Here is an 11,469-nt window from a genome sequence, read left to right on the forward strand (position 1 = left end):
TGCTTCCGTCTATCACCCACAAACTAACGGCAAGGTCAAACGTGCAAATGGTCTTATCATGAGCGGCATCAAACCCAGATTAGTGTGGTCCCTCAAGGAATCTAACACGCACTGGGTAGAGGAGCTCGACTCCGTACTCTGGGGGCTGCGGACCACACCGAATCGCACCACCGGATACACACCATTCTTTATGGTGTACGGTGCAGAGGCAATTTTGCCTTGCGACATAATTCATGACTCACCTCGAGTGCGCATGTACGAAGAAAGAGAAGCCGAGCTCGATTGGCGGGACAGCTTGGACGCATTGGAGGAGGAGCGTGACGTGGCAAAATCCCGTTCCGCATTCTATCAACAGCAGGCTCGAAGATACCAAAGTAGAGAAGTACGGGCCAAAAATTACAACGTTGGCAAATTAGTTCTACGACCACCGGACAAGAAAAAAGACAAACTCAAGCCCAAGTGGGAAGGTCCCTTCATAATTGACCAAGTCCTGACTGGTGGAGCGTACCGCCTGCGGGATGCATCGGATAACCGACTCGAGCCAAACCCATGGAAAGCAGCCCGTCTCCGTAGATTCTATGCCTAGCGCCAGACTCTGTGTTCGTCTCCTTCCTCTGTCCATTTTTTATATATTTTCTGTCTTACATTTCTCTTCTTCTCTCTCTCTCTTATAGCCTCTAAAGGCTCATAAAGTGACGCGCTATCCGTGCTCATTAAACCTGGGGGCTTCTTTAAACAGAAGCTTATTCATACGGGCTTCATGCCCAACAAATGTGTCACACTTTCGCATGTACCTTTTATTCACCATTATATGCATCGATATGACTTAAGTTTTGGCCAAGCTGGGTTGCCTGGCTCCTGTGCTTACCCCTACGTTCCTGATTGTTCGGCTAGGTGGTAAAGGGAGCACCTCTGCGATTGTTACTGCCGGGTCAGCCGGACGTGTACCTCAGACTGGGTGAAGCCGAAAGCTAGCGTTCTTAAGGGAATATTCAGTCGGTGAACTAAAGATGATCTTTTTTTATTTTTAGCTATACGCCCCCAGATGTTTTTCTTGTGTTTCTTTTCGCAGCATGGACATGCACCTTAGGGCATGCCTCCCAGGGAAAGGAACCCCTAACGGAACTATTCTCCCTGGAAGATATTTCTTACTAATCATGTAATATAACATAACTAGTCGGGCACTTGTCTGTTCAAGCCCTAATGACCCCTACGCCTGGTCTTCATGCATTCCCCGGTTCCTATATAACCGCATGGGAATTCAGACACACTCCGGACCGTCAGGTCCCAAGGCTGAAGCGAAAAGGTCGGCCATGACAAATGATCTACAATCCAGCTAGAAGGCATTATAAATGTCAATTAAATTACATAGTCATTTTGACTGATTGTATTCCTCTTCAATACCATCTAACAGGCTGTCTAATTTACAGTCCTGCTGGGAATACTTTGCGGCCAACTCTACTTGGCCGTATACTAAGCTTACAGGGATCTCCTTCCCATCGGGCCCTACAGGACCGACCTCGGCCATGTGGTTGGGGTCAGCCTTTGCGTACCGCGTCTTCACCATGGCCCAGGCCTCCCTAGCGCCTTGATGGCATGCTGATATCTTCCACAATCGGAAGCGCCGCCGTGCTCCCTTTAGCTTCTCCACAAGCTCTCCAAGACCTTCGGGCATGGAGACGGATGGCCACAGGGCCTGGGCGACGCCTTGCATCGCCTGCCGAACTCGATCGAGCAGTTGCGAGAGCTCGGGAAGAAGGTCACCCATAGAACCGGGTATCTCCTCTGCAGGATGACCTGTTAGCACACCTACAGACATTGCTCTGTTAGTCGACTTCCCCGCCAAACTTTCTTTCAAAGGTTCGTTCAAGCACTTACTAAATATGCCGCGCCGAAGCCACTGACTCTCCTTCACGGAGTCTGACAGCTGGGCACGAACATCTTTCAGCTCGACGCCCAGCTTGCTGTTGGCATCTTGGAGATCGTTCTTCTCCTGCCTCACCTTTGTCAGCACCTTCTCACCAGCCTTTAGCTAGCGTAGGAGGTGTTGCCTTTCCGGATTCAATCCGGCGCCGTCTGCAATTTCATTTGTCAGATTCGCACCAATGCCGTGCTTCGCAAAATACTTATCTTTTGAAATGTATATTACCAGAGGGGGTCTCCTTGGGCTCCCCTGCCACGGCTAGTGCGGCCTCAAGTTGGGCTTTGCACTCTTCCAGCTCCTTGGACAGTAGGGAATTCTTTTCTGTAAGAACCTGCATAACAAATGATCCTTAAATCAGTTATTCTAACTGTTTCAAGTCTCGGGGGCTACTGGTATATACATATAATTACCAGAATTTTCTTACCCGTATGTCTTTTACATACTGCTCCGTGGCTCTGCCTAGACCATTTTGAGCGGCACGGAGGTACGCATCTCCCGAGTTGAAGGCATCTAACACCCCTTGGGAGAAACAAGCGTCGCGAAGAATTGCCCGGCGACGCCTGTGGTTCATGGCACTCTCCACCTCAGAGTTGGTGGCAGACAACCCGTCCACATCCTCCGTCGGAGGAGCGTCTGGCGCGCGCCTTGCGTTCGCCTCCACCTTCAGACCAGGCTTTGGAGCCTGGCTGGTGGAGGCGCGATTGGCAGCCTCTCCGGATATAGTCCGACGAGGTCTCTTTGTCCTGAAAAGAGCGCGAGTGTCAATATGCCTCGAAGGTATACCACCTGGGATAAGGGGGCGCGCCATACCTTTGCGCTGACGCCTCGGTCCGGACTGCACTTCTTTTCTGCCCGCGGGGCCCTACGACCCCTCGTTGGCTTGTCGCCGCAGGTTCGGCCTTCCGCCTTAAAAACCTCCCCTGCAAAGTTCGGTTGCAATCAGGAAACTGAACATGAGTGGGCTGACACCTATTCGGGGTACTGGGACCTCGATCTCAGGTACCTGGGGGGTCAGGATTAGCCCTGGGTAATCGGCCGTAATGGCCACCAAGGCGTTGTCCTTGCTCAATTGATGGAACACTCCATCAATCAGCTCCACAGATATGTCCGGATCCTCTTGAGAGGCCGGGTCGAGGGACCGTCCTGGGTCCTCGGGTTGTGGAGGAGGGCTGCTTATTTCCTTAACAGCCCGGCGCAGTTCCTGTGTTGAAGTCGTCAGACTGAATATTTAACAATGGGAATACAAAATGGATGGACAAGTAAATATGGCCGCTTACCCAGCTTGGGGGATTGTGCATGGAGAATCCCCCCTGAGGGTTGACGCGGAGAAATTCCTCCTCTTCTCCCTTATACAAAGTGGACAAGATCTTTAGTAGAGCGGCAGCTGAATCCGGCCCCTTATGGCCGTAGCGGGTGGCGTCGTCCTCCCCGTTGAAGTCCCACATGGGGTGGCTTCTATACTGAAGCGGCTGCACCCCCCGCATAATGCATTCGGCCATAACCCCGATCATGGTTAGTCCGGAATGGGCTAACAATCTTATTCGGCCCATCAGGTAAATGATGTCCCTGTCACCTCCCCTCTGAGGGCTCCGTGGGCGCCAGCTTAGGCGCTTCTTTAAGGGAGCACTGTTGAATTCAAGGAGGCCGATCCGGACAGGATCCGGCAGCGGGACGTCTTCTATATAAAACCATTCCGAGGGCCAGTCTTCGGACGCCTTCTTTGGGGTTCCGGACAGATATCCGGTCCCGGCGATGCGCCACACTTCAGCTCCGCCCACTTGATACATTGACCCCTTCTTGGAACGGGGCACGAGGCAAAATGGCTCCTTCCACAGTCCGAAATGAGCTTCAACACCCAAGAACAGCTCGCAGAGGGCTACAAAGCCCGCGATATGCAATACTAAGGCAGGCGTGAGATTATGTAGCTGGAGGCCGTAGAACTCCAGCAGCCCCCGGAGAAATGGGTGGATTGGAAATCCGAGCCCCCTTATTAAGTAAGGGACGAGGCACACCCGCTCTCCTTTGGAGGGATTAGGGGCATTCTCTGCTTGCTCTCCGCCGTTGTAGACGGCAAGACCGGCTCGAACCGGGACCATATAGGCCGGGGGGAGAAATCCCTTGGTCTGGAGCGTCACTAGCTCGCTATGCGGGATGGAACATCTCTCCCAATATCCAGGCTTAGGGCTGGAAGGGCGAGGGGAGGAGTTGCGACGGCTGGCCATGGTGGAATGGACCTTTGTCGGATGCGCTCTGATGAACACTCGCGGAGGGGAGAAGGTGTGGATTGGATCTAAATCCTCGTCCCCTTAAATAGGGCAGCTCATTTATGCGGCTAGGGGTGTGAATGTAAAAACACTCAGACTTTTCATATTCGTTTGACACGTGGGAAGCGGCCATTATTGGGCGTAGAAGCCAAGGAGCGCAAACATCTACAAGAAACCGGACTTAATTCAACAGGTACACGAAATTTGGAGGAGAACCCGCCATGCAATGCCGAAGACAATTTGCGCGCCGGACTCATCGTCATTGAAGCCTGGTTCGGGGGCTACTGAGGGAGTCCTGGATTAGGGGGTGTCCGGACAGCCGGACTATATCCTTTGGCCGAACTGTTGGCTTATGAAGATACAAGATTGAAGACTCCGTCCCGTGTCCGGAAGGGACTTTCCTTGGCGTGGAAGGCAAGCTTGGCGATATGGATATGAAGATCTCCTACCATTGTAACCGACTTTGTGTAACCCTAACCCTCTCCGGTGTCTATATAAACCGGAGGGTTTTAGTCCGTAGGACAATGTACACATCAACAATCATACCATAGGCTAGCTTCTAGGGTTTAGCCTCTTCGATCTCGTGGTAGATCTACTCTTGTACTACCCATATCATCAATATTAATCAAGCATGACGTAGGGTTTTACCTCCATCGAGAGGGCCCGAACCTGGGTAAAACTTCGTGTCCCTTGCCTCCTGTTACCATCCGGCCTAGACGCACAGTTCGGGACCCCCTACCCGAGATCCGCCGGTTTTGACACCGACACCCCTCCACCCACTCTTCATTCATGGAGAGAGCCATCAGAACATGCCTACAGTTCCAACATACATTTTCTGAGAGAGAACCACCTACACTTGTGTTGAGATCAAGATATTCCATTCCAATCACATAAATCTTGATCTCTAGCCTTCCCCAAGTAGCTTTCCACTCAAATCATCTTTCTACCAAATCCAATCCTATGAGAGAGAGTTGAGTGTTGGGAGACTATCATTTGAAGCACAAGAGCAAGGACTTCATCATCAACACACCATCTATTACCTTTTAGAGAGTGGTGTCTCCTAGATTGGTTAGGTGTCACTTGGGAGCCTCCGTCAAGATTGTGGAGTTGAACCAAGGAGTTTGTACGGGCAAGGAGATCGCCTACTTCGTGAAGATCTACCCTACTAAGGCAAGTCCTTCGTGGACGATGGCCATGGTGGGATAGACAAGGTTGCTTCTTTGTGGACCCTTCGTGGGTGGAGCCCTCCGTGGACTCACGCAACTGTTACCCTTCATGGGTTGAAGTCTCCATCAATGTGGATGTAGGATAGCACCACCTATCGGAACCATGGATAAAAAAATCTTCGCGTCTACATTGCGTTTGCTCCCTCCAAACTCCTCCCTTTACCTTCATATGCAATTTTTTTACATTCAACTGCTATACTCTTAGAATTGCATGTGTAGGTTGATTACTTGAATTGTGCTAAGTTGCTAAAATCTGCCAAGACTTAAAATTGGGAAAAGGCTAGATTTTTATTTGGTCAAGTAGTCTAATCACCCCCCTCTAGACATACTTTCGATCCTACAAGTGGTATTAGAGCTTTGGTCTTCATTTGCTTTGATTTCCATAGCTTTTGGTGATCATAGCCTTGGTTTCACAACCTAGGAGAGTATGGCGTCTAGTGAGGGAAATTACCACCGTAGAGGTCCTTACTTTGATGGTACTAATTTTGCTAGTTGGAAGCATAAGATGAAAATGCATATTCTTGGACATAACCCCGCCGTTTGGGCTGTTGTGTGTATTGGCTTGCAAGGTGAATTCTTTGATGAAAGAGAACCGAACCATGAAGCTACCGCAAAAGAGTTGAAGATGCTGCAGTACAATGCTCAAGCTTGTGATATTCTCTTCTACAGATTGTGCCCCGAAGAATTCAACAAAATCAGTCGTCTTGAGAATGCAAAGGAAATTTGGGATACTTTGATTGATATGCACGAAGGTACCGAATCTGTTTAGGAATCCAAATTGGATGTGCTTCAAAGTTAACTTGACAAGTTCAAAATTAAGGATGGTGAAGGTGTCGCTGAAATGTACTCTAGGCTTGCTCTTATCACAAATGAGATTGCCAGCTTAGGAAGTGAAGAGATGACTGATCGATTCATCATCAAGAAGATCCTAAGAGACTTGGATGGAAAATATGATACTGTGTGCACATTGATCCAAATTATGCCCAATTACAAATATCTCAAGCCAATGGAAGTCATTGGAAGAATCGTTGCTCATGAGATGTCACTCAAGGATAAGGAAGAGCTTCACAACTAGTCAAGTGGTGCTTACAAAGCCTCATGTGATGCTCCCACATCATCAAGTGAGAAACAAACCTTCAACGAAGAACTGAGCCTAATGGTGAAGAACTTCAACAAGTTTTACAATAGTAGAAGCAAGGAAAGAAGTTCCAAGTCAAGGTCCTACAATGACAAAAGATCTTCTAGTCGTGAGCGCAATTGCTACAATTGTGGAAGACCCGGACACTATTCCAATGAGTGTACGGCTCCCTACAAAAGAAGAGAATATTCTCCCAAAAGAAGAAGTAGAAGAGAAGAATCACCACCAAGAGAGAGAAGGAGTAGAGATGATCGTTATGAACGAAGAACATCACGGAGAAGCAAGGATTCGGAAAGGAAGGGCAAGTCATCAAAGAGCTACACAAAACGAAGACATCAAGCTCATGCTGGTGAATGGGTATCCGGCTCCAACTCCGACAATCACTCCGAAAGGAGTTATCACTCCGATTCCGAATATACTCAAGATGAAGGTGTTGCCGGTCTAGCACTTGTGTCAACCAACTCCTATGATATATTTGACTCACCAAATGAAGGAATTGGAAGATGCTTCATGGCTAAAGGTCCAAAGGTAACACACCTCGAGTATGTTGATTTTAATAGTGATGAAGATGATTTGCTAAGAGATGATGATTTACTTGTTGACAACTCTAGTTATGAAAACTATGATGAATTTGCTATTAATCATGATAATCAAGATAAAACGAATGATGATGATAAGAAGGAGACTGGGCGTCTAACTAAAGAACTAAACACTCTTAAGTTAGCTCATGAAACTACCTTGGAAGATCATCGAGAACTTTTAAAGACTCATGAGAAGCTACGCTTTGAAAAGCTCAACCTTGAGCAAGAGCATGAGTTCTTAAAAGCAATCAATGATGATCTTCGCAAGAAAAGTTCTTCTTACATTGCCAAGCGTTTACTCTGGTCTACTTACATGCCACAAGTTAAATCTAGCAACAAGAACAAGAAACATTCTTCCTCTAGTAGTAACAACAATCATGCTAAATCCAATGTTGTTGCTTCTAGTAGTTCTCTTGATTCCACTAATGATTCTCTTAGCCAAGTTACACTTGATCAAGAAAATAGCTTATTGAAGGGAATTATAGAGAAAGGTGTTTACAAGAGTCTTGCCGGAAGCAAGCAATTTGAGGAAATTGTATGCAAGCAAGGAAGACACCGGAAGAATCAAGGTGTTGGTTTTGAACGAAAGTTCAATGCCAATGGAGTTGAGTGGGAAGAAGATCAATACCCCAAGACGAAGTTTGTTCCTCAACAAGCGAAGTATGATCCTACTTCTTTCCAAGGAACACAAGCTCAAGATGACCTTCCACCACAAGACCACAAGCTAAAAGGCAAGGACAAGCTTCAAGAGGAGATTGATGCATTTGAAGAAGCACCTAAGGCCTTGGTCAAGTGGGTTCCCAAGACTACATCAAGTTCCACTTCATCAAGTACGACTACAACTCCAAGGATTCCCATCAAGATGGTGTGGATCCCAAAGAAGAAGAACTAGAGAGTTCTTGAGGGTGACTCCGCCAACATACTTCACTCTTATCATTTTGGCAAGGACAAGTGCAAACAACTTACATATCTTGCACTAGTTCAAGGAGTCACAAACCCTCTTGTTGGTAAGACAAGGGACAAGGTAACCTAATGCATTCATGGACACCATCTCATGTGAATATCACTCTATGTCTATGGATATCCTTGTTTGTTCCTTGTGGAACTAACCCGTGTAGGTATTGAAAGTGCAACTCACTCCAAAGGATTGCTCTGAATGACCTACATCAACATTGAGCATCTACATCTTCAACACCTACATGAAGTCATCGTCGACAAAACCCAAGGTTAGTTAATCCCTCTTAGGGGGGATATTACATCTAGGGGGAGCTTTACTCTAATCAATTGAGCTAAAGCAACTCTAATGATGTGAGCACAACAATGCTTTATGTAAAAGTGGCAGCCCCACTTGTGCTTAAAAAATGAGTATGACCTATGATCAAATGTTCTCATTTGACTCCTAAGTCAATATACTCATATATAGATGACCTAGTCATCGCTAAATTGCTTGATAGATTCTAGAGTGATTGTGCATGCTTTGTCACATATTTCATTTGTCAATTGTGTGAGCATGTTGGATGCATATTTTACTCATTCGAGGACATCCATTTGTTGCTTTGATTGTTTGGCTTTTTCTCTTTTGCCAAATGGATGGACAAGAATGCCTAAGAACTCCCTCTAGCTATCTATGCTTTTCTCGTCTCAAACTCTATTCATGCTGCATCACAAAGTTTAATCAAGTCAGATTCGAACCACTCTGTGTGGGGAGCACTTGGAGTCCCCGATTTGTCATAGACTTAAGCTTCCAAAACCTCTTTGTGTATTTCGGTATGACCGAGTCATCCATTTCGGTCACACCAAGATCACTAAGCTGATCTAGGTTTTCAATCTCGGTGCAACTGATTTGAACTTTTCGGTCACACGGACTTGCAATAACCGCTTGAGATTCTGCATCTCGGTGCCACCGAGTTGTTCCACTTGGTCACACCGACAGGGTCGGGATATATAAACCCACGTGTGAGATTTGGAAATTTCTACGAAACCTCTCAGCCCGCGCGTATCCTGCTCTACCGCCTCGGGTCTCCGGATCGTCTTCTCGCCGCCAGCGACCTCCCGATGCCGGTTTCCATCATCGTCAACGGAATTCTGCCCCTCCGTTGCCGCTGTAGCGAACTCCGCCGAACTAGGGTACGAGTTCGATCCTGTGTGCTATTCTTTTAACTCTGATTCGTAGCACATTGCTCTGCCATGATCATCACTACATATGCAAACACTCTATCCATTGTAAACATCCTTTAGGTTAGATTTGATTTGAAGATTTATGGTTAGGTCTCCGCCGAACTCATCTTAGACCGACCAAATTGTAGAAATCGGTCTCACCGATTTGGCTTAGGCCATTGCACTTGCACTTTTGGTCTGATCGAAAACTGCAAATCGGTGTGACCGAGTTCGATTCTCAGTGAAACCCTTGCAGTCTTGGTGCCACTGAACTGTGACTCGGTCTGACCGAGTTCACTAGTTTAGGTTCGAAAAGCTGCTTTGGTATCACCGAGTTTACAAATCGGTAGCTCCGAAATGCTTTTTGTGGAGAACTAAAACTAAGTTTTTAAGTCATATGTTTTGCAAAAAGTCTACAATTTGTGATGCTCATCCACTCTACCTCATCTATATCTATTCACAGGGTCTGCTGTCAGTAAGTTTGCAGAGATGTTTGATCAAAGTGACAGTCAGAACAGGTCTGAAGAACAGTGCAATTGAGTGAGGGCACTAGTCCCTCAAGCAGTTCTGATGATGGCAGCAGGAGCACTCCCAGCAACTTGCCCAAAGCATCCACCAGGTCAAGGAAGAAGAAAACCTCATATTCTGAAGATGAGGACTATGTGGCTGTTGAGGAGGAAGTCAGCTCCAAGAAGAAGGTGCTGAAGAAGGAATATGGCACAGCTGCAATAACTAAGCCTGGCTTGCACAAGAAGGCCCCTGCTAAGAGGGTGCCAACCTTAAAGGTTAGAGCCTCAACTGCTGAAACCTCCAAGCCAACTAGAGAGGCTATTGGAGAAGGAAAGAAGAGGAAGGAAAGGGTCAAGAAGACCACTGCCAGAGTGCTCGGTAGATCCTCCATTATGAGAGATCCAGAAGAAGATGAAGAGGAAGAGGATGCTGCTCCAACTCCCAAGTCTCAGAAGCTCATGGGAGATGCTATCAAATAAGGGGCTACTGTTTCAAAGCCCAAATATGCTCCCAAGGCTGCTACTCAGAAGCCTTCTGCACCCAAGAGAAACACCGTAAGTATACCTGCCAAGGAAAAGAACAAGGCCCCAATGCCTCAAGCTGAAGAAGAGGAAGATGATTCACTTGTTTTGAGGAAATTGAAACCCAAAATCCCAGACCACAATGATGCTCATCCAGTCGCTGAGGACATGCACATCAGGAAAGATGCAGGACTGAGATTGTGGAGAGAGTCTGATCCCTATGCTGTTAGGAGGAGGACTGCAGTTGACTATAGGTTCCACACAAAAGAATAGCAAGACTTCTATGAGACAATTTTGCTTGACAAGAAGCCCATTGTTTGTGACATGAGATGGGTTGATTGGGAGTACATCAAGGAGAATGAAGATCACTTCCTAGGAGTATATGACAGCTTCAAAGCATGTGGAGTAGATGAGTTTGTTGGACAGAAGCTCACAAAATGGAATGGTGAGCTAATCATGCAGTTTTACTCCACTGCTCATTTCTATCCAGATGGGAGGATAATTTGGATGTCAGAAGGTACTAGGTACCAATCCACCGTTGAGGAGTGGGCCAAGCTGATCAATGTCCCAGAAGAACATGAGGATGACTTGGATGTGTATGCCAAGAAGAAGAAAGACCACAACTCCATGGAAAACATGTACAAAGAGATCCATGATAAAGCTTTGGAGACTCACAAGCTTGGATCTGTACATTTCTTGTTGTCTAGTCTGCCTACCATCAACTGGATCCTAAGGCACACATTGCTACCCAAGTCAGGCCACAAGATGATCCGAGGACATTCCATCAACATGCTGCAAATCTTTGATGTCCCTCAGAAGTTCAAGGTCATGAGTCTGATTGTAGAGACAATCAAGAGGACTGCTGCTGACCAAAAGAGAAGTTGTGGGTATGCTCCACATATGTATGAGCTCATCAATTCTAAGATGGGCACAGGAACATATTTGCTGGACAAGGAGCATCTACCTTTATTGAAGGAAATATGCCCTAGAGGCAATAATAAAGTTATTATTTATTTCCTTATATATCATGATAAATGTTTATTATTCATGCTAGAATTGTATTAACCGGAAACATAATACATGTGTGAATACATAGACAAACAGAGTGTCACTAGTATGCCTCTACTTGACTAGCTCGTTAATCAAAG

This window comes from Triticum urartu, chromosome 3A, assembly GCF_056163025.1.
Source record: "Triticum urartu cultivar PI428250 chromosome 3A, HENAU_Tu73, whole genome shotgun sequence".
Classification (NCBI taxonomy): domain Eukaryota; kingdom Viridiplantae; phylum Streptophyta; class Magnoliopsida; order Poales; family Poaceae; genus Triticum; species Triticum urartu.